At 43.4% G+C, this 23,417-nt stretch overlaps 1 long non-coding RNA gene across 2 annotated transcripts; it reads left to right on the forward strand.

Annotated features, from left to right (window-relative positions):
• The first annotated feature begins 9,918 nt into the window (after positions 1-9,918).
• LOC146668350 (uncharacterized) lies at positions 9,919-18,309 on the forward strand. Of its 2 annotated transcripts, none has more exons than XR_014912146.1 (2): positions 9,919-10,628; positions 17,877-18,309. It is a non-coding gene; the product is annotated as an uncharacterized LOC146668350 (long non-coding RNA). The 2 variants fall into 2 exon arrangements; XR_014912147.1 differs by lacking the exon at positions 9,919-10,628 and adding an exon at positions 17,583-17,598.
• Positions 18,310-23,417: the final 5,108 nt, after the last annotated feature.

The following is a 23,417-nucleotide window of genomic DNA, read 5'->3' on the forward strand; positions in this document are numbered from 1 at the left end:
TGATATTAAGGTTGTGCGCTGCCCCAGAGATACCAGTGTGCGTTTAATGATACGTTCCAGTGGGAGCGACAGACCGCTAAGTTATTTTCAAAAAGGGACCAAAACCGCCTCTGTGGCGGGAATATGGCCGACTGTTATGCATCTACTCTATTAAGAACTCCATTATTGTGAATATCCCTGTTTGTCACTCTGACAACTGTGTACAACAAATCCCTCCGGCTGAAGTACTCCACTGGCAGAAGCCCGGGGAACTAATGAGCCTAATATGTCCCCAGGAACGTCGCCTCGGCCAAGTGTGCACTCTAAATCCTCCTGTGTAATCAAGGCGGTGCAGGACATGGATATCTGCAGATAGTGGCAGTAGTACTTCCATATCTCACTGTTGTCTCCTGCCCTGATGAGTCTGTCTGACTCAAATTACTAGGTGAAAGCGGGGTTTTTGTGCTGCCGGTAACGTGGAGTAGCTCGGGTAATGACTATGGTCTTCCTGAACACTCTGGTAGACCATGGGAGATAATCTAATGAAGGGGAGAGAGCCATGGTTCATAATTGCCTGAGAGAGAAGCTGGAAGAAAGGTACACATGGAGACTCAAACCTGTTTTTCCTGCGCGCTCCAAACTCAGATGCTGCTGCAAAAGCAGGAGAGGAATCAAGAGATGCTGATGATAGTCGTGCATGTTAAGGACACAGAGCATTTAAGCAATCAGACCTGTTCAGAGTCGTTCTGTACTGATACTGTTTTAAGTGTTAATGTTTTAGCTGATTTTGAAATGGGATGTTACAGCCTGCTGCTGCAGACTCTTGGAGTTTGAGGTGAGGACCCAAACGCAGACAAAACGAGGTGTGGAAACAAACTTAAATTTGTGAACCTTTTTAGGTTTTACACTAAGACACAAAATAACGAAAAAAACAGAATGTAACCCAAACCTGTAACATAAACTGGGAAAACTACTAAGAACCTAAGAAACCATGAATCCTGGACACACAAGGAGAGGTGCGCAGACAACCTGATGATGAACACAGGGAAACTCACGCAATAAATGCACATGAGGGTGACGAGGGAAGTGGAAACACACGAGGAACGCAGCTGGGATGAATAGGCCTAATGACACAAGAGGAAGCAAAACTGAACACGAGATAAGAGACCATCAAAATAAAACAGGAATCGCGCAGACTAAGACACACAGACTTGACACTGGGACCGGGAAAGAACAGGAGAACATGGAAACGGAGGGAGATGAAGGGCTGGGGAGACATGACATGAAACATGGGAACAGAAAAGCGAGCGGAGACACGGAGGGAGACACAGACATAACGAACATATACATACACATCAACAAGAAAACATGGATCATAATTCTAATTAAACTTACAACCTAACCAGGTCTAAACTCTATGCAAACTGTAAACACTAGAAGTTAAACATTTCCCCAAAATAGCAAAAAGGGATCAAAAATACAAAATGCACTCAAAATGCTGAGTCAACGGCCCAGCACGCTGACATCGGAGAGGTTATAAAGACTGATGGTTGTGTTTCGTATTCACGTCGGTTGTCCTGTTTCACTAATTTGTGCCTCCTCCTGTGTGTGACCTGGAAATCAATCTCAGTACACCATGTTGTTAGACGTGTCTCAGCTCCTAAAAATACATCTGCAGGTCGGAGCGGAGCGGCGGCTTCGCTAGAAGAACGATAACGGAGGATACACACGTGTATCCTTTTACAGAAGGATTTTCTGTCGATTACTGTTTCTATGTATTTTTAATTTAATTAAAATTGTCCATAAATATAAAAAAGACATTAAAGGGTTGACTTAATGATGTGTTTCGGATAATTGTCCTGGCACATAACCTGACTGAGCTTGAACTTCAGGGCATGAGCTGATGGAGAGACGTCCTCCTTCAGGTCTTTCTGGTAGAGAGAATTGATGTTTCCATCAGTTACAGTAAGTCGTCCTGAAGCAGCAAAGCAACCCCAGACCATCACATTACCACCACCATGTTTGACTGTTGGTCTTTGTTGTTGTTGTTTTTTAAATGAAATGCTGTGTTAATTTATAACACGTGTAACAACACTCAAAACATCCAAAAAAGTTCATCCTTTGTCTCATCAGTCCACTGAATATTTTCTGAAAAGTCTTGAGGATCATCAAGATTGTCGAGATGTTCTTATCTTTCTCTCTTGCCAAATGTGAGACGAGTCTTGGTGTTCTTTTTGGTCAGCAGTGGTTTTCTCCTTGGATCTCCCATGGATGCTGTTTTTGCCCAGTCTCATGAACTCTGACCTTAACCAAGACAAGGAACAGAGTTCCTTAGACGTTGTTCTGGGTTCTGACCTCCTGGATCAGTCGTTGATCTCCTGTGAACATTCACCACTGTTCCAAGTTGTTTCCATTTGTGGATAATGGCTCTCACTTTGGTTCACTGGAGTCCCAAAGCCTTAAAAATGTCTTTGTAACCCTTTTCAGAATGATAGACGATAGATGTTTCTGTGGATCATGACATGCTCTGTTTATTTTTGAGATATTTTAGCCTGCTTCACTTTGTCAGACAGATTTTTATTTTGTGATTCAACAGGCCTGGCAGTAAGCCGGCCTAGGAATGGCCAGTGAAAGTGAACTCAGCCACAAAGAAATGTGGTTAATCGCAGTTATAATATTAATTAACTTTTTCCACAAAGGATAAACTTTGTCTTAAAAAAAATCCAATCAGCATTTAAAAACTGCATTTTACATTTAGTATGGTTATTCTTATCTAATATAAAAGTTTTTGGAAGATGTTATACGTGCAAGTGTGAAACATTTTCCACAGTTGTAACTTTAAAGCAAGGTGAGGAGGATCATTTTGTTAAATACCCCTTTTCCTCACCTCCTCTGCTCTGGGACTGCAATGTGAGGAGAGGAGTCATGGATGTGCAGTGGAAATGAGAAGGGGAGTGTGTCTATGGCTAACGTGTGGAGTGCAGCGGTTGAGATGCATTGTCCATAATATCGAGTAGTTTCTTAAACATCCTCCTATTCACCACAAGGTCAGACATCACAAAGATGGACTTTCACATCGATTCATCTGCTGCACAAAGAAGTTTAGTCTTAGACATGTTAGGCAGGACAAGTTTAGACACTTTTTTTCAAATAACAAGAACACGGCTGAGTGACAGTATCTAAACACCCAGCTCTATTTACCGTGGTCGAAAATGTTTGTATTTGGGAAGAATTCAACGGTTATGATGACGTTTTACTGGGAAACAAATGCAGTGACAGAAAGCAGTAGCTGTGCAAACCCACAGCAGGGCCTGGATGCTCCGGCTTCTTAACGTGACTTGTTAATTTTTCATGCGGGTGCTTACCTCCGGCAAACATGGCTGACGATGACCTCACTGCTCTTCATTTTCAATGGGTTCTCTAAAAACTGCATCTCATTGCTTCCTTAATAATAAAAAAAAACCTCAAATTACAAGCCACCATTTCCTCTTTTTTGTGTTGTTGTTGTCGAGTGTCACAAGTCGAAGCAGGTGTCACATATTGCTACCATGGCAACATCAGTTTTTGGTCTTCAGTTAGCCTGAGAGTAAGGTGTCTATGAATTAATCGGTCTTTATTCTTGTGAGGCTGGCAAAATAACTGCAAATGTATGCAAAGAGGTATGCACCGAACGTTCGAACAGTTAAGAATGCAAACTGTAAGAAAAAGCAAAAAACCTTTGACATGTGGTGGATTACTGAATCAGTACATTACTTTTTTAGTGGGTTAAAAACTTTCTGGTTATTATTGACTGTTTGGTTGGTATAGGAGGCAAAATGAACGTGAATCTGCACTGGTATCAGCTGACAGTACCGCGAGGATGTGGCTGCAGTGGATAGATGCAGTTTTCACCTCACGTCCTCTTGTCCAGGCTGACCAAGGACATCGTTCATGCTTCTATTCAGATGATCCTAGGTTTTCCTTCTCTTTTTTTTTTCTTTTTCAGTTCAGTTTTGAACCTCTGAGCTAAAGTCGCTAAACTTTACCAGGTGATAGAAAACACTCTAAACCCACAAAAGGGCAAAGAAGACAAAACTGGATCCAAGAGAGAGAGAAAAAGCAGTAGGAAGAATTTTTCTTGTATCAAATATTTTTCTTCCTCTGTAGCATTCGTCACTCTTCTACCAGTTTATTTATCCATTGTTGTGATTGGGCAGATACTGCTAATGTTGCCCCTTTAATGCAAACATGCAGGTGAATACCTGGGTTACCTTAACAATATGCTGATATCGCTCCGTGCGACTGTTATCCTGAGTACTGATGATAGGTTAAGTGAATCCAGATTAAAAAAAAAAAGTTTGGGTATGTTGAACCTGTCAGAGGTCAGGGCCTTGATGAGTGAAGACAGAACATTGTCTATAGCTTGTTCATTGGAAATGAGACACAGGTGGAAACAATTTAATGCTGGTGAAACTAATGAGACATTAGAAAACTGTATCGTAACATACAGACTAAACAGGGGAACACATATATAGCAGGGGCAAAATAACAAACGTAACAAAACAAGGGGCCATGACATGAGTTTGACTGCTCGGTCTGCCTACAGTCACAGGTATAGGGAAAAAACATGGATGGGTTTAAGCAGAAAAAGTACTCCTTCGGTTTTAGAAAAAGCTCTTTCCGCAGTCTTACTGCATGCTAAGAAGCCTGCATCTCCAGTTGTCTTCACAGGGGCATTCTCAGTGATTATGTGCCATCGTAGAGGATAATCCACTGCAATCAAAATGATGTCCACACAGAATAAAAGAAGAATCTCAAATAAAACAGCAGTGCAATTTTTTTCTTGCTCACATTTGCTCCTGTAATCCTCACCTGATAACCAGCCACAGGTGGAGACTGTAAAATAAAAGTCTGATCAAATGTCATTCAGACACAATTAGCACAGAACAGCAGCAATAACCGCCCTTCAAACTCTCATCGAAACACCTGCATGCAAACACTCTTTCGCTGTTCCTCTGGGGTTGTATAGGTTGTGGTTTTGTCACAGGGGGGTTTGAGTGGGATGGAGAGGTTATGAGAATAGCATGATGTCTGCTCAACCAGCATGCTTTCTTCTCTCAGCACCACCGAGGTACCACTTCAGACCATGAGGGGCAATATACAGGAGAGCTACTTCCAAAGGGTCGCATCTAAGCATCATGAGAGCTGACCCTGTGGCAGGAGGAAGAGAGGTGACAGGGAACCACAGCAGTGGGCTGGCTGCCTCATACTCATCAAAGCCAGAAAAAAGCAATATAGCCTGTTAAAAACTCAGACCACGAACAAAACTTTGCAAGAAATAATGAAAAACATGTAGCCTATAACCCTTAATAATATTTTAATGAAACTAACCAAAATCCCATAAACCACTGTCAAAGGCAGAGCTCCACACGACTGATTAAATCTACTTTTTGGAGCCCGTTTGTGGGATTTGCATCAGTAGTCGTGTTGAGGCTTGTGTCATAGATCATCCCAGTGGTTTCGGATGGTGTGAGGTCAGGGCTCTTCGTAAGCCACTCAGCTGTGTGTATGTGGGCATTGTCATGGTGACCTTCTTTAAACTGTGTCTAGAGAATATAACTATCTAAAAGCATTAAAATATTCTGTAGGCTAAAAATCTAAGGTTGAACACTGAAAATGGCGAAAATGTTTGAAGAGCTTCTGTCTTTGAATCACTCAGAATATCACCACAGTAAATGACTTTCTCAGAGCTATGGGAGTTTTCTCCTGCACCACGAAATCAGCGAATGCTTAGAAACAGGTAAATTTCCAAAAACATCAGGAGCGTGAGCTCTGATTCTGGAGACTCTGTCAGCAACGCACACACCACCCTAACCTGTGCCATAGGCAGTGTATGTCATGTGTGACAATCCATAAATTAAACATAAGTGAAAACCTAAGTCCACATATGACCCCAAATCTGATACAAAATGTGAATAAAAAAAAAAAAATCACGAGGCAGTTCACACTCTGGGCAGGATTTACTTTCAAGAGAATAGTTTGTATTTTGTGTGTATTTATTTTATTTGTCCTTTTAAAGAATAATTTTATAAGTTTGTAGTGCAGTAAAAACAAGTGCAATGTTTGGCTTTTATTATTTGCCCCGTTGGCAGATATGAAATATAAAAGTGAGGTCAGAGGTCAAATCTGACATGCCAATTATAATGCGATATTTATAATACCCATATACCATGCATTGCGGGCCAATACAAACAAAGGCATGAGAATTTTAGGCAAAGTTTTAAAAATAAAAGGCATTTTATGAAAGTTTGACCTTATTTGAACTTATAGAAGAAGTTAGAGGTCTAAGGTCAAACTTGCTATTTGATATAAAAAAAAAAAATCAATCAAACACAAAACATAGGGAAAACAAAATAATCCTAATAAATCATAACTCGTCATGTTCAAAAAAGATTAGGAAGAAGCTTATTTAGCCCCACCCCTTTCTTCTGTTTCTACCACACTGAGATTTTCAAATCATTATATTCTGTTTTATTTACATTTTACACAGCCCAACTTTTTTGGAATTGGGATTGTATAAAATATAAGTAACTAAAAGAATAACGCACCACAGTTGGATTCATGTGTGCTCCCTATGGTTTGAAATATGAAGTAACTTTAATTGTTGTAATTTCAATGTGTTTGTCTGAAAAGGGTCTTTTGTAAATAAGACATTTAGTCTCAATGGGACAACTTGTATAAATAAAAGTTAGATAACATAAATATGCCCAGCTGTTCCTGGGGACAGGAAATATGATGGTGTGTCAATAATCTTTCCCTAAACTGAGCTGCTTGTAGGTTTCTAAACCACAAATTTCAAAGTGGAAAACATCAAGATACCAGCAGGAAGTCGACCACCACTGTCTCCTGGATCATAAACCTACAACTTACATCACCTCCACTCACTTAACCTACACTTGCGGATGCTGTAGGTGGCTAAAACTCTAAAATGATAGCTAATATTGATGCAGCAAGTGTTTCAAGGATGGGTGAAAAAGTGCACCTTGAGCAGAATGGTGAGGTTCGGTGGCAACTGACAATATTATGTAACACCTAAGAATGAGACTGGATTGCACATGGATGGCTTTAAAAGAAGAAGCCGAGGACAAAACTGGAAAATTAAAGAAAAAAAAAACAACAACAACCACAAGACACGATCGTGGCAAAGGAGCTGGACAGAGCTGAGGTCAGACATACTTTCAAATAAGCTAAAAATAAATAAAAAACAGAATTTTGATCCATGACTGATTTTTTTTTTAGAAACATGAGCATAAATATGGCGTGCCTTTGATTTGTACACCTACAGCGGGACTGACGTAAGCTTTATGCTTTAATCTGAAGATTTGACTCCTGCCAGCCATCACATTTCGCCCTCTGCAGCCCACATCACATCTCAGTAAACACCCCCCCAGGGCTTGTCAGTAATGCCCACTGGCCAAGATATTCACTGAATCTGAAGAGCTCCCTCTGATAACCCCAGACAAATAGATTCAGTCATTTTGCAAGCCTGCATTTCACCCCTGAGACACAAAATGTATCAGTGCTTGGAGCATCATGCTAATCCAGCTGCCTCTGCTCAAATCTGCATGACCATGCTCCACTAATCAGGCCACGAGAATGGAGGTGACCCAATAAACCACGTCCACATTTAACAAGGAGTGATTCCCCCACTGCAGAGGAAGAGGCCTGGGCTTTCCCCCTGTCTGCTCCTCTTGGCATAACTTCAGTTCACCGAGTGACTCAGCCCTCTGGATGCCCCGTGGCAGCCGGGAGGCAGCTCAAGCTGAGCTAAACTCAATTTGTTGCTGGTTGTGTTGTAAGTCAAACAAACCTCTGAGAAGAAATAACACAAGCATCTCCCACATGAGAGCTACTTGATATATTTAAACCCATTAAAACATAAAATGGTATTAGAGAAACGAATTACTTGTCATTTTGACATAACAAATAGATTTAATTTGGACTTTGAGAGATTGCGAGAAGCATTGCTATTGTTTGACATTTTATTGAATAAGAAATAATAGAGTGCATCATTGGCTGATTAATTAGTCTATTATTAGTGCAGGCAAGCATAATGAAGCAGCAGCAGCGTTTCCACAGATTTAACGTTGAATTGTCAGCCAAACAGCAACAAACACTCACTGTTAGCGGACAATGAGAGCCTTTTTATTTGTGCAGTTAAGTGAAAACAATACATGTGTAAAACAATGAAAAGAAAAGTGGATGGTAGGACGGATGAGGTAACAATAATTAATCATAATCAAGACAAAGAGAAACAAGAAAGGAAAACAAGACAGCAAAACCAGTCAGACAGAGAGAGAAATTAAACTTTGCCGGTTTTAGCGTTGTGCAGGTTGTGCTGTCGCTGTCTGCTCGCTGCAGTTGCTTGTTGGTTTTCTGCCATGCTTGAGGGGAAAGCAGTGTCTGCCTGATCCACAACTGCGGTTCAGACTGAAGTATCAAAAACTGAGTTTATATATATATTTAATGATGTAATATGCACTCACCAGACATTAGATACTGTAAACCTTGCTGGTACCAGGTTGGACCCCCTTTTGCCTTCCTGACAGTGTCACACAGCTCCTCTTCCATGATGTGAATGTCCTGTTTCACCACATCTGGATAACCTTGGATGCTATGCTCAAGAAACCACTTTGAGAAGACTTGAACTTTGTGATATGGAGCAGCTGGAAAGAGCCATCAATAGGTGGGTACACTGTGGTCATAAAGGGATGGACATGGCCAATAGCAATATTCAGGTAGGCTCTGATGTTTAAAAGATGTTCATTTGGTACTTAGGGACCCAATGTGTGCTGAGAAAATATCCCCCACACGTCAAAGCACCACCAGCCTTAACCATTAATATAAGCAGTGTTGGGTAAGTTACTTTAAAATAGTAATTTAGTTACATTACTAGTTACTTCTCTCAAAAGTAACTCAGTTACTTCAAGTTACTCGTTACTTTCAAAGTAACTAGTTACTAGGGAAAGTAACTTTGGTTTTACTCAGAATTCTCTTGTTAATGTGTTGCTTCCATAACTTTGCCAGTCTTCTAGCTTGCTTACTTGCCACAAGTGCACTGTGCCACCTACCAATAGAAAGGAAAAGATAATGTGCACATTTCCACGAGAGAAATCCCACGCCTGGACCGTCATTGACTGCTGCCATGATTCTAGCCTACGTCACAGCGTCATGTGCGCCTTTTACATCCAACACAAAAACTGCAGTCGTGGTGCTTTCGATTGTACTCAGAACTCGGAAATTCTGCCTTCTGAATAGGAAGATGTAGGCAACACCAGACTGCAGATGAGCTGCATACAGGGCTGGACTGGGACAGAAAATCGTCCCGGGCATTTTTACTAGAGACCAGCCCACCATTATAGGAAAAATCATAAAGCCTTTGAATGAAAATAAACACTGTTGTGACAGTGATGTTCACTGTTTTGATGGTATATATGCATCAATCTATCAATCGTTTGTTGTAAGATTCAGATAATAATTTTTTTAAAAGCTAGACATTTTAAATGAGAATAAGAAAGAAAAGTATTTCTTTGTGCCCCCCATTCCCCGTTAATGCCCTATGTAACAGAGTTAATAATACATATGAAAAACATGCACTTACCTGTTCTTAATTATCATTTTAAGTGTGAATTTTATCATTTTTTTTAAAATTGTATTTTATTTTGAAAACCCAGAAACCGGATCTCACCCTAACGTTTAGAAGCTGCTAAGGCTTCCGCTCCTCACAGCGCGCGCTTGCACTGTGAGGGTAAGTCCGGTAATGAAAGGCTCTGGCATTTTTATGGTTTCTGGTGTGAATGTTGTTACATAAGTTATATATGTCGATGTATATAGGTTCATATTGATATTAGAAAGTTTCTGTGTAACTGAAACAAAGGCGGGTTGCTGTTAAATAGTGTTTCTGCCGTATTTATGCTCTTTGGCAGTTAGTCTTTGTCAGCCCCCTAGTGGTTGCTGCGCATAGCAGGAAATGTGTTTGGATTTACCGTTTTTCTGTGCTTTTTGTGATGTTGCTTTACATTGTAGGAGCTACAATTGCCGGTACCACCAGAAGACACCTGTTGAATGTGTTTTATGTCTTCTGCAGGTATGTGAGCTTGTTAACAGCCATTTTGTCTGTAAAGCACAAGCAAGTGAAGATGTAATGCGCTATTGTTAATTTGTCCACTAGAGGGAAATGTTTAGTCGGTGGTATTTATGTTTATCCTGTTATTTTGTTTTATACGATTGTGGAATGTATTTTATTAGTCATAAGATTTCTTTTGTATACAAGCTCAGTATGACAGACTGTAAAATGGGAGAAATTATTATTTTCCACCTTTTCTTTATTAAAAAGTTAATTGTAAGTCTGTTAAGACAGCGCGCGCTTGCACTGTGAGGGAGCTACAATTGCCGGTACCACCAGAAGACACCTGTTGAATGTGTTTTATGTCTTCTGCAGTAAACTGTGAAAAGCCAACCCTTCTGAGCGTCTGTGATTCTTGAAGAGCTGGAAGTGTTACACTGGTGCCGTGACCATTCGGATCTTCAGATCAGCTTGATGCTCATCGCCGTGGCTGCTGTTCTGCTCCCCTGCTGTTCACAAGTTGAATGTGGGTTGTTGTAACCAAGTGAGTTTAGACAAAAGAAAAACCCAAACAAGCGAAACCCCCCCCCCAAAAAAAAACAAACAAACAAAAAGGTGAGGGGTGTGACTGAAATAAGACAAGGGTGAAAGTGTCTGTGTTTTGATATACAACGTGTGGTTATACACTCAAATTATTTGGACATTATTATTATAATTTTTTTTTCTTTCCCTCGTTTTGCTACTGTTATACTGTTATTTTTCTTATTTTTATCTCTGGGTTTGTTTGTTTTTCTCTCCCTAACGGAGTGCACATGCAGTTATTATCTTAAGTGTGTGATTTGACGATGGATAAATTTGTCACTCCAGTACTACCTAAGGGTAGAGGTGCCGGACTAGTTCATGCAGTTGACGCCAGTAATGTCACACAGTTTGGTCCTGTGAGCAGTGACACTGGGCTAGGCCAAAGCCCGAGTTTTATTCCCATCGGTAGGGGTGTGGGTGATATGCCCCAGGTTTCCACTCCAATTAGAGACAGTGATACTGTACACAGTTTTACTGACATGGTTGAGCAAATAGGAGCCCAGATTGGTGAATCCATTGTTACTAAACTGTTGTCAGCTGGCGTTGTGAACCTGATTGGTGACTCTAAGACTCAAACTGAGCAATGTAACAGTACCGCTCGAGATGTACCACATGTAACTGTCCATGTTAAGCCCAATAGGGAGCTTCAAATTTTTAGGGGTGATGGCACAGACAGATGTTCTGTTCAGGACTGGATTGACATGGCAACAACCTACCTGTGGAAGCAAGAGGTCCCCATTCATGGCCAGGCTGACGAAATTATTAGCCACTTAATGGGGAAGGCCAGAGATGTGGTCAGAGTGGCTCTTCGTAGTGACCCAGGTCTTGATGTCAAACAGAAACCTGATCTGGTCTTTGGTGTCCTTCGCCATTACTTCAGTGATTCTTCATCGTGCCTCCCTCTTGCTGACTTTTATGCAACGCTCCCTACCAGGGGTGAAAACCCGGTAGATTATTGGATAAGACTGAACAAGGCTGCTGAACTAGCCATAGAGGGGCTACGCAGACAGGGGCAGACAGCGACCCCTTTAACTCATGAAGTAGCATGTATGTTTGTGAAACATTGTCCTGACCCCGAGTTGTCTTATGTCTTCAAGTGCAAGCCTGTCCATGAGTGGACTGCTCGAGACGTACAACAAAGGATTGATGATTATCAAAGGGAGGTGAGTGCTAATGGTAGAGCCAGCGGCGCTGCACAGTTGAAGAGCTATAATTCTACGATCACCACCGTACACCCGAACGCCTCACCTGCAGCTGCTGTGCCGGAGGGACGCTCCCGAAGCTTCTCGCCCCCATCCTCAGGTTTTCAGGGGTTAGTGGACTCGTTCCCCTCCACCACTGCAACACGAGATCCCCTCGTCGGAAGTCTGAGTTTCTCCCCTTCGACTGCGGTGAGTCAAAATCTTCAACAGTCAGAGGAAAGGCTCATGGGTCAGATGGTGGATATGTTTCAGGCCATGATGGAGAGAATGCAGCACCACAACACTCAGACACCAAGGAGAGGGGCGTTTAATCAGTTCTCGCGAAATAGACGGAGGAGGGAGGATGCCTGCAAAGTCTGCAGTGATCCAAGACATACCACAGTATCACACTGCCTATCTGACAAACTGTGCTTTTCATGCTTTGCTCCTGGCCATGTTCGGTTGTCTTGCCCGGCTAGTACGTCTACCCAGGTCCAGCCGGAGGGAAACTAACCGACCTGTATTCGGTGGGAGGCAGTGCAGGTCTTACAGGAAACTCCCAAACTGCTGATACCTGTGATGCGGAGTCAGTGTATGAGGAGGCAAGACAAAAATGCAAAGATTCTGAAGTTATCTTCCAAAACGTTCACAAAGTCGGCAATAGTGACAGTCTTTTCTACACTCCCGTCACTTTCGGTGGGCTTTTGAAAATGGGTGGTATGCTGGACAGTGGATCCATGGCCTGCAGCATGAATGAAGCAGCCGAGGTGACTCTGCGTGAGTCTGGACTGATATCTGATCAAGATGTTATCAAAGTGGATGTGACCCTTGTTGGGTGTGGAGGACTACGTGTGAAGCCTAAGTATGCCCTCAATGTGGAAATGGAGGTGTATGGCTGCAGAATGATAGTTCCCATCCTGGTGGTTCAAGGGCAGCTTGATGACCTGTTACTGGGGACGAACGTCATTAAGCACATATTACACCAGTCTAAACGTTGTGAGCCCTACTGGAACACGGTCTTCAGTAATTGCTCTAAGACCAACCTTGAGACTGAAAACTTTCTGTCTATGCTTTCTGGTTTGACCCCATGGAAAGATTCGGACGTCCCGGACAAAGTGGGCACGGTTAGGTGTAACTCAGCTGTGTCCCTTGAACCGGGTCGCGAATATCTGGTATGGGGAAAACTACCAAAGAACATCAATGTCTCCCCTGGCAGTACAGTGATGACAGAGCCCTCGTCATCCCGCTCAGCACCCAGAGGGATTTTGGTTGCTAGATTGGTTACTCCCTTGTGGGGTGATAGATGGGTCCCATTGAAACTGATCAATATGTCTGAGCAGCCTGTACATCTGCGACGTAACGCCAAACTAGCAGATGTGTACTCCTGTGTGGCGCTCGAGGACTTTGATGCTTCAGCGCTCCAGGAGACAACTCTGGCTAGCAGCCATCAGTCGGCCATGTCGCCACAAGTCACGCCCACCTCCATGACGGAGAAACTCAAACTTGTTGGGCTTGGTGATGTTGACATAGAGTCCTGTGAGACATCGGGACAGTGTAAAGAGAGGATGGCTGACCTGGTTTTGCAGTACGAGGATGTCTTTTCCCGCCATCATCTCGACTGTGGGGAAGCCAAAAACTTTGTGCATCGCATCCGCCTCTCAGATAACAGACCTTTCAGACTTCCCTACAGGCGTGTGCCCCCAAGCCAGTACCAGAAGCTGAGACAAGTGTTGACTGAGATGGAGGAGAGGGATATCATCAGGAAATCGACCAGTGAGTATGCATCACCATTGGTGCTCGTGTGGAAGAAGAATGGCGATCTACGCATTTGCAACGATTTCCGGTGGCTCAACAAGAGAACCCTGAAGGATGCCCATCCTCTTCCACATCAAGCAGATTGTCTGGCTGCTTTGGGGGGAAACAGCCTGTTCAGTACCATGGACTTGACATCTGGCTTCTACAACATGACGCTGCATGAAGATGATAGGAAATATTCTGCCTTCACCACGCCCATGGGTCTATATGAGTATAATCGGCTGCCGCAGGGTCTGTGCAACAGCCCTGCAAGCTTCATGCGCATGATGACCAGCATCTTTGGTGACCAGAATTATTTGAGCCTGTTGTGTTACCTGGACGATCTCCTGGTGTTTGCTCCAGACGAGGACACTGCCTTGCAGCGCCTGGAAATGGTGTTTGAGAGGCTGCGCGGGCATAACTTGAAGCTGGCCCCCAGAAAGTGCTTCTTCCTGAGGAAATCCGTGAAGTTCCTCGGTCACATCATCGATCAAAATGGGGTATCAACAGACCCATCCAAAGTCGAAGTTATCGCAAACATGAGGAGCGTGGACCTCATGGACACTGATGGAGTGACTCCTTCCCAACGAAAGGTCAGATCATTTTTGGGGATGATTAATTACTACTAACACTTTGTCCCCATGTACTCTGCTGTTGCCAGACCTCTGTTTGAGCTCCTGAGAGGTGCTGTGAAGAAGGGCAAGGGAACAACTAAGGTGAGGCGGCCATGCAGGAAGTTGAGTGCTTCGGATTGGACATCCAGAGAAGAGGAGGCTTTTGAGAAGCTCAAGAGCTTGATGTTAAATACAGTCGTTTTGGCTCACCCAGACTTCTCTCGCCCCTTCTTGCTTTCGACAGACGCATCACTGGATGGCATTGGAGCAGTGTTGGCTCAAATCCAGGACGGTGGAACCAAGCCCAGACCGATTGCTTTTGCCAGCAAATCCCTGTCTCAGTCTCAAAGAAACTATCCAGCACACAGGTTGGAGTTTCTGGCGTTAAAGTGGTCGGTCTGCGACAAGTTCAGTCATTGGCTCAAAGGTCACAAGTTCACCGTCTGGACTGATAACAACCCCTTGACCCACATTTTAACCAAGCCAAAGCTGGACTGTTGTGAGCAACGCTGGGTGGCTAAACTTGCAAGCTATGACTTTGACATTAAATATGTCCCAGGCCGTCAGAACATTGTGGCAGATGCCCTGAGCCGATTGCCTTTTGTGAAGGATAATGTAAGTGACAGACTGCTGGCTGAGAGATATGCAGACTTCCTTAATGAGGCAAAAGATGTTTCACATGCATCAATCCAGGGGGCGTTTCGGTGGTCCACCGACTGCAAGGTGAATGGTGGATCCGGTGGTGGAGCTTCCATCATGTCCCAAGGCACGCAGAGTCTGCATCCCTTGGTTCTGGCTGAAGATGCTGTCACAGCTGTTTTGCAGTCACATGTCGAGTGGGATGTCGGCCCAAGAGGGAGAGCAATAGAGGCTTTACATCACCTGCCACAGATGGTGTCCCCCGGTCTGGAGGCCTTACCTGCCCATTCAGAGAGAGAACTTAGGGACGCACAGCTGCAGGATGCAGTGCTTTCCCGCGTCGTCTTCTACGTTGAGAGACACAGGAGACCCTCGAGGAGAGAGCGGGTAGGGGACCTAATCCTTGTTAAAAGATACCTGAGCCACTGGGAGAAGCTGGTCCTCAACAACGGCGTGTTGTACAGAGTTTCCAGAGACCAGATATCAGGTAACAGACGACTGCAGTTCGTGGTTCCTGACTCGTTGAAGGCTGAGGTCCTCCGAGGAATCCATGATGATGCCGGTCACCAGGGCCAGTTCAGGAGTTTAGACCTGGCTAGAAAGAGATTTTTCTGGTTGAACCTTGGGCGTGATGTGAGAGACCATGTACGGGGATGCCAGCGCTGTGTAGTCAGTAAAACTATCGAACCGGAGGGACGTGCTCCTTTGGTCAGCGTGTCCTCGTCCAGACCGTTGGAGTTGGTCTGCATCGACTTTTGGTCGGCTGAGGCCTCACACAACAAGTCCGTCGACGTCTTGGTCATCACAGACCACTTCACTGGCTGGGCGCAGGCCTTCCCATGCAAGGACCAGTCGGCCAAACAGGTTGCAAGGCTTCTCTGGGACAGGTACTTCTGTGTGTTCGGGTTTCCGGAAAGGATACACAGCGACCAGGGTGCTAATTTTGAGAGCCAATTGATAAGTGAGCTCCTCAGGGTCTCTGGTGTGAAGAAGACACACACGACACCTTACCACCCGATGGGGAACGGCAGTGTGGAGCGCTTCAACCGGACTCTGGGTGGAATGATTCGTGCCCTACCACCAGACTCGAAAGTGGACTGGCCACGTCGGCTACAGACTCTGACGTTCATGTACAACTGCACCGCACATGAGACAACTGGATTCGCACCCTTTTACCTAATGTTTGGTCGCACGCCCCGGTTGCCTGTTGACATTCTGTTCCGCTCTGTCCTGAGCGATCCTGCTGTTACCTGTTATGACAGGTATGTGGTTTCCCTCAGGGAAGATGTGAAGGAAGCAATGGTCATTGCACGCACCCGAGCTACGCAGGAGAAGCGTCGTCACTCGCAACTCTATAACAGGAGAGTGAAGGGTTCCAGGATTGAGGTTGGTGACAGAGTCCTGGTTGCTAACAAGAAAGAGAGGGGAAAGAAGAAGGTTGCTGATCGGTGGGAGTCAACGGTCTACACCGTGATCAATGTGAACCATGATACTCACACTTTCAAGATCCGTGATTCTGTTTCCGGACGAGAGAGAGTGGTCCACCGGAATCTGCTGTTGGTGGCGAATTTCCTGCCCCTGGAGGATGATGCTGGAACCTCGGATCACGTCTCCTCTACGTGGGATGTAAACACGGCGCCTGAAGATGATGATGGGGCTGCGTCTGGGGAGGGGGATTTGAATGCCCCTGCTGTGAGCTGTGTTGGTGCTCATGGTAACCGCTCACCCAATGCCATGGGTGGGACAGCTGACCTGGAGGTTATCTCTGAACCTCTGGACCCTGGAGAGAGGACAGTTGCATGGGTGTCGCAGTTGACGGAGTCCAGCCGGTCTCAGGGAGATGTTACTGATGTTTCAAGCGTGGATTCAGTCTTGCCAGCCGCATCGGCCTTGTCTGTTGAAGTGAACTTTGACCAAACCGGTTCTAGCATGGCGTCCCAGGAGGTCAATATTGCTACGAGCTGTGGGGAGGGTGTACAAGTATGCTCTACTACACCTGACGTAGTGGTGGATGTAGTTGCTCCTGCCATTGCTGCTCAGTCCCCAATGGTTGACTATAGCCAAACCGGGAATGGTTCCCAGATCAGAACCAGACTTGGGCGACTTGTCAAACCTGTGAATAGACTGATCCAGACAATGTCAAATCAAGTCGTGGTTCGTGACAGGTTTGACGTGAAGTCAGTTTGTAAGTCCTTGATCCCGTCCTTCTCTAACTAAATGTTCTGTTTATATGCCTACCTGAATGATGGGATTTGTACTTGCTGTTATGTACTCTACATTTTTTTTTTTTCTCTTTCTGTTGAGCCATGGTACACACCTTGTAAGGGGTTATTAGTAGGGTGTATTTCGGGCACCCTGCTGCCAGTTGCTGGGTTGGGAGTTTGGCGCTGCTCCCACCCCACTTCATCCTTAGGGATACGTTTAGTTGGTGTTTGTGATTTTTGACCTCTGGTTGGTTGGTGCATACTAGTGTGGGTACCTGGGGCTCAAATTTGATAAAATTCAGTGGGGGTGAGTGTAACAGAGTTAATAATACATATGAAAAACATGCACTTACCTGTTCTTAATTATCATTTTAAGTGTGAATTTTATCATTTTTTTTAAAATTGTATTTTATTTTGAAAACCCAGAAACCGGATCTCACCCTAACGTTTAGAAGCTGCTAAGGCTTCCGCTCCTCACAGCGCGCGCTTGCACTGTGAGGGTAAGTCCGGTAATGAAAGGCTCTGGCATTTTTATGGTTTCTGGTGTGAATGTTGTTACATAAGTTATATATGTCGATGTATATAGGTTCATATTGATATTAGAAAGTTTCTGTGTAACTGAAACAAAGGCGGGTTGCTGTTAAATAGTGTTTCTGCCGTATTTATGCTCTTTGGCAGTTAGTCTTTGTCAGCCCCCTAGTGGTTGCTGCGCATAGCAGGAAATGTGTTTGGATTTACCGTTTTTCTGTGCTTTTTGTGATGTTGCTTTACATTGTAGGAGCTACAATTGCCGGTACCACCAGAAGACACCTGTTGAATGTGTTTTATGTCTTCTGCAGGTATGTGAGCTTGTTAACAGCCATTTTGTCTGTAAAGCACAAGCAAGTGAAGATGTAATGCGCTATTGTTAATTTGTCCACTAGAGGGAAATGTTTAGTCGGTGGTATTTATGTTTATCCTGTTATTTTGTTTTATACGATTGTGGAATGTATTTTATTAGTCATAAGATTTCTTTTGTATACAAGCTCAGTATGACAGACTGTAAAATGGGAGAAATTATTATTTTCCACCTTTTCTTTATTAAAAAGTTAATTGTAAGTCTGTTAAGACAGCGCGCGCTTGCACTGTGAGGGAGCTACAATTGCCGGTACCACCAGAAGACACCTGTTGAATGTGTTTTATGTCTTCTGCAGTAAACTGTGAAAAGCCAACCCTTCTGAGCGTCTGTGATTCTTGAAGAGCTGGAAGTGTTACACCTACATGCCCCCCTGGCAACACTTTGCTAGATCCGCCCCTGCACAGTTACCAGCTGTCAGCTACTTAGAAAAGGATCCTGGTGTTATTTGTCTCTCAGAAACAGTTCATAACTTCCCTTCAACTCATTCATGTCACCTAAAAGGTAAACCTGTTTCTCCATCACAGCTCTGATGATCCAGTAAGGACATCTCCTGGTTTCATCTTCATGTTTCCCTCTCACCAGATAACCAAACCATATCATGACCAGCAGCTTTTTTGCAGCTGTGGCTCCAGCAAACATCAGCTGACACTAGAAATTAATATTAAATAAATTCTAACAATAGCTGATCAAGCTTAAACGTGCTGCTGTTGTTTAGCGCGACATCCGCTGATTTCTGGAAACCAGCGGTGAGTGAGCGATAAACAAACAAGAGAGCCGATCAGCTGATCATTGATCAGTTTTCATGACTGAAGTAGAAACGGGAGAGGGAGGGGGGAGAATGAAAGAAGAAGAGGCGGCTGTGCAGCAAAGACACAGAATAACTCCAGCTTTGTGCCTTTTTCATTGTAGCTGAATTACGGGACAAACTGTTCCCTTTCACCTCAATAAGAAACGCGTAATATTTTCTCTGAATACCAGACGGGACGGTTGGCAACTCTAATAACTTATGAACAAAATAAAGTTCAACATCAGTAACTTCATAGCACCACCCAGCTGTATAGAAACTCCGTCATGCTAGCTAGCACGCAGTATGGAAAAAGTCAGAATAACGAAAATAAACTCCACCTAAACTTGGTTCATATCTGACCCAAAGAGACTGCAGGTCATAACTTCTTACCTGAAGTTCAGTTCACACTTGGCCCGGCGGCCGCCTCGGGTCTCTTTTCCTTCTGCGTCCCTTTTCCTTCATCCACCTGCTACTGCTGCTGCCTCCACCACCTGCTAATGTTACTGAATCTGTGGAAGCTCCGCGATAGCCACCACACGAAGTAACGAATAACGAGCCTATCTAAATCCCAGTAACGAGTAACGCGTTCCTGATTTTGGCATAATAACTAGTTACTGTGCTCGTTACCACAATAATAACGTAGTTACTGTAACGCGTTACTTAATAACGCGTTAGTCCCAACACTGAATATAAGGCAGGATGAAACCATCCTCTGCTAATTTCTGACTGTGCCATTTGAATGTTGCAGCAGAAAGACTCAAGACTGATCAGACCACGCAACATTTTTCCAAACTTCTACTGTTCAATTTTACTGAACCTGTGTAGCTTCGATTTCCTGTCCTTGGCTGACAGATGTGGTCTTCTGCTACTGGAGCCCATCTGCTTCGTTTGTTGGTTGGAACAAGGGATTATTTCATTTACAGTTGTGCTATCAGCTTGAAGCAGTCTGGCCATTCTCCTCTGACCTCTGACATTTCTCCCAGAGAACTGCCGCCCACTGGATATTTTCTCTTTGTTGGACCCCACCTTCATAAAGCCTAGAGATGGTTCAGTGGAAAAATCCCAGCAGATCAGCACATAAATATTCTGAAGTACGCAGAGTAGCTGATATGGCACCAGCAACCATACCACATTCAGAATCACTCAAGTCACCTTTTTTCTAAGTTTTGACCCTTTGTTTAGAACTTCAGCAGCTCATCTTGACCATGTCTCCTAATTGACTGGGCTAATGCAATATGATTAGCATAATTAGCATCTTCTATTTCTAATACAGTTTGAAACCATAAAATATGCATTATTTTTTGGTATAGCAGAAATATGTATCAGCACAGACAGACAAAGAGCTCAACCATGTACCCCAGTGTTGCAGCCATGTCATCTTGCATACTTGCTGACATTAGAATTTAAACACATGAAAAATTCCGAGAGGAGGGAAAAAAAACTGTCAATCTAATAATTAAAACACTTTAAAAGACTTCTGAAATCTCCCACGGTAAAAATGATCCTGCTGCTGCTCCACAGGCAGCGACAGAGTGCAACTGAGCATGTGCAGAGTAATTGTCACCACTCTACTTCGTTTCTATTAAGGGTGTCACAGCAGCCTCCACTGCAACTGCCCCCTTATGTTAACATGCTGGCATCAAAGCACAACAGAGTCCCTGCAGCTTCACTGAGCTGCTAACACTACACAGGCATATATATTTAACTTTCCATGAAGCACACAGCCAATGACAACTTTATTAGTTTTAAATGATACATTTCACAATGCGTGGGTGTACATTTCTCATGGTTATCACCATTAAACCTATGATTTCAGAGCTAGAAATATTTCATTGTTTGCCAGCAAGCGACAGCTTTACATAAGTCTTACATAATTATGGCATCTCCTTGACAAAGGGGAGGGTGGGCATCCGAAGAAACAGAGCAGAATTAAGGGGCAACTGAAGGAGAGTCAGGCAGACAGGCAAAACCTTTCTGCGAGCCATCAGTGCTAAGCGACCCAGACAGGGAATCTGTCATGTTGGATGCCAATGCAAACTAAATTCTGAGGTATATGACATTCCTTCCTCCCACTCAGTTATCTGTCACTGTGTTTGTGTGTGCGTCAAGGGTGTGGGGTGGTGGTAGGGCAGAGTAGCTCTCTGAGTTGCACGTTATATAAGCAATAATGAGGGTAATGTATCGACTGTATTGATATGCACTAAGCTGACATCTGCACCGAGTTGCCCTAACAACAGATAATGGCTGCTTATCAGTTATTAAGCTTGTGCCAATGGGTTCATGCTCAGGAGATGAAACCAGATGGTGTGGATAGCTAGTGATGGCAATCAAACCAGGACACGTGGAAGCATACAGCGAAGACACGGTCGTGTTCATTGGCCTTTTTGAAAGGAAACCTCTCGAAACTATATGCTCAATCTCTTGTGGGAGTGACAGCAGTGTCTCACAAGTGGCATGAAAAACACCGTGTGCAGGGACGGCCCTCTTCCCCTCCTTCAATACCAAGCGGCAATAGTGCTCACAGCTGGAGAAGGCTGGAAGTGAGACTCTACTGTCTCCATTCACAGCTCCTGTGCCGCTCCTCAGCTGTGCCATTTTCAATCAATAGCTTTTAGGAAATAAGCATCTACCCTGCAGTTTGGATTGAAAAGGCTCTTTTGTTGTGAAGCCCAGAGTGTGAGTAATGATTTTGCGTTGTACGTTTTTCAGAGGCATTTTCTTTTCCCCTTGCAGTAAATTACATAATATGTTCATGTTCATAGTGAACCCTGAATGTCAGCAGAGAGGGAAAAAAAAATTATTCACAGCTAAAGCAGCAATAAAGGTGATGCCTGCCTATCTTCTGGTGTGAAGTGGATGAAAAGCTGTGCAATTTTAGCAGCACAAGACTTGCATGTGAATAAGATCATCTCATTTCCCCTCTGGCTCCAGGTGTTTACTGGGACCACTAACTCCCATCTGTATAGCTATATGTTTACCTCCTCCTCCTCCCACTCCCCTCCTTCCCTCTGTGGATGATGTGCCAGTGCCGGGAGCAAAATGTGAGAACGACTTTGATTTGACCAAGGAGAAATCAGGCAACTTCTTATTATCTTCTCATCTTTCTCCTGCAATAATAAGACATAACGTATGTTGACAGAAATGTATTATAGCAGCGCCGATGACAAAATACATTATGCACTGCACACTGAAAAGTAATAAACTCATGTACTGAAAGTGATCTTTTGCACAACAAATGCACCTCGTATGATGCATTTGTTGTGCACAACAAATGCATCATACGAGGTGCATTTGTTGTGTGGAAGGTAATCAGGTAAACCGCCAGTGCTAGAAAACATATCTGAAACAACTGCCTTTGAGGTTTCCAGATATCATTTGTGAAAAACGAAATAAAAAATATGTTCATTTGCACAGCTCAGAAATTTTGTTCAGTTTTTCATGTTGCTTGGTGATAGTCACATTTAAAAGTCTGTGTACTTTAAACCATCTTTTGTGGCCATCAACTGTCTTTTTCTAAGGCTAACACTGCCATCTGTTGGCCATCTGAAGCAGCTGCTGTGTTCATATGATAAGAAAGATTGAATACAACATTTTTATTGTACCTGCAGAGATGAAAAGAAAGGAGACTAAAGATAATAATGCAAATTAATCCACAGGTGTTGCATTCAAGAAAGAAATGGCACCTGTTGAGCAGCCGTTCTTAAGGAAGGGAAACAGGACTGAAACTGGACTGAAAATTAGTGGAAACAAGTCTGATGGAAATATGAGGAGAAGGTCAATAGAGAGGCACCAGAGTGAGTGTCTACAGCCATCTGTAAAACTCTGTGGAGGCTGTGTTGAGTTTTTTTCTGGGCTTCATTTAAGCCGGTAGTGATGGAGATCTTGTTCAAATTGATGGAGTTATGAACACAAAAAAGTACCACCATGCAATATTACCTGGAAAGCGTCTGATTGGTGTACTCTTCAGCATGACCATGATCCCAAACACACTTACAAAACTGTGCAAACTCTGGTTTTTCTTTTCATGCTGCATTTCCATGCATGTTTGCACGTTTCAGTAAATACAGCTAAAATAGAAGCACACTTCTGTATATTTGCTACTAGCCTCATCAAGTAAAAGCCAAACGTTTAGAGTTCTTTATATTTTTTTAAATGGACAGCCTATCATTACACCAGCCATTATGCTGTAAATGAGAAGATAATGTAATCCCCAAATGACACAGTTCAAAACTTTTGGGTCTCTGGTACATGTTTATGCAATATTCTATTCTAATTCCTTTTTGTTACATTTTTATTTCATGCTCGTTTAACTATTCATGTTTTAGAATAGTTTGTTGCACTACTCTGCCTGGTTTACACTCAATGTCATTTACCCTTACCTGAATATTGTATATTGTATATTGCATAGCTTTCTTGTTAATTTGTATTGTATTTATTTAAATTTTTACTTTTTAATTATTTTATTTGCATTTTTTTAATCACTCTCTTATATTTAAATGTTCATTTGCTATTTCATCTAGGGTTTGAGAGTAACGAAATTTCTATTCTCTGTATGTCCTGTACATGTGGCAGAATTGACAAATAAAGTTGACTTTGACTTTGACTTTGACTTTTGTTGTTATACATGTATAACA

The sequence above is a fragment of the Rhamphochromis longiceps genome, linkage group LG6, assembly GCF_057381845.1.
Source record: "Rhamphochromis longiceps isolate RC_006_pf linkage group LG6, R_longiceps_female_GT1.1, whole genome shotgun sequence".
In the NCBI taxonomy this organism is placed as follows: Eukaryota; Metazoa; Chordata; class Actinopteri; order Cichliformes; family Cichlidae; genus Rhamphochromis; species Rhamphochromis longiceps.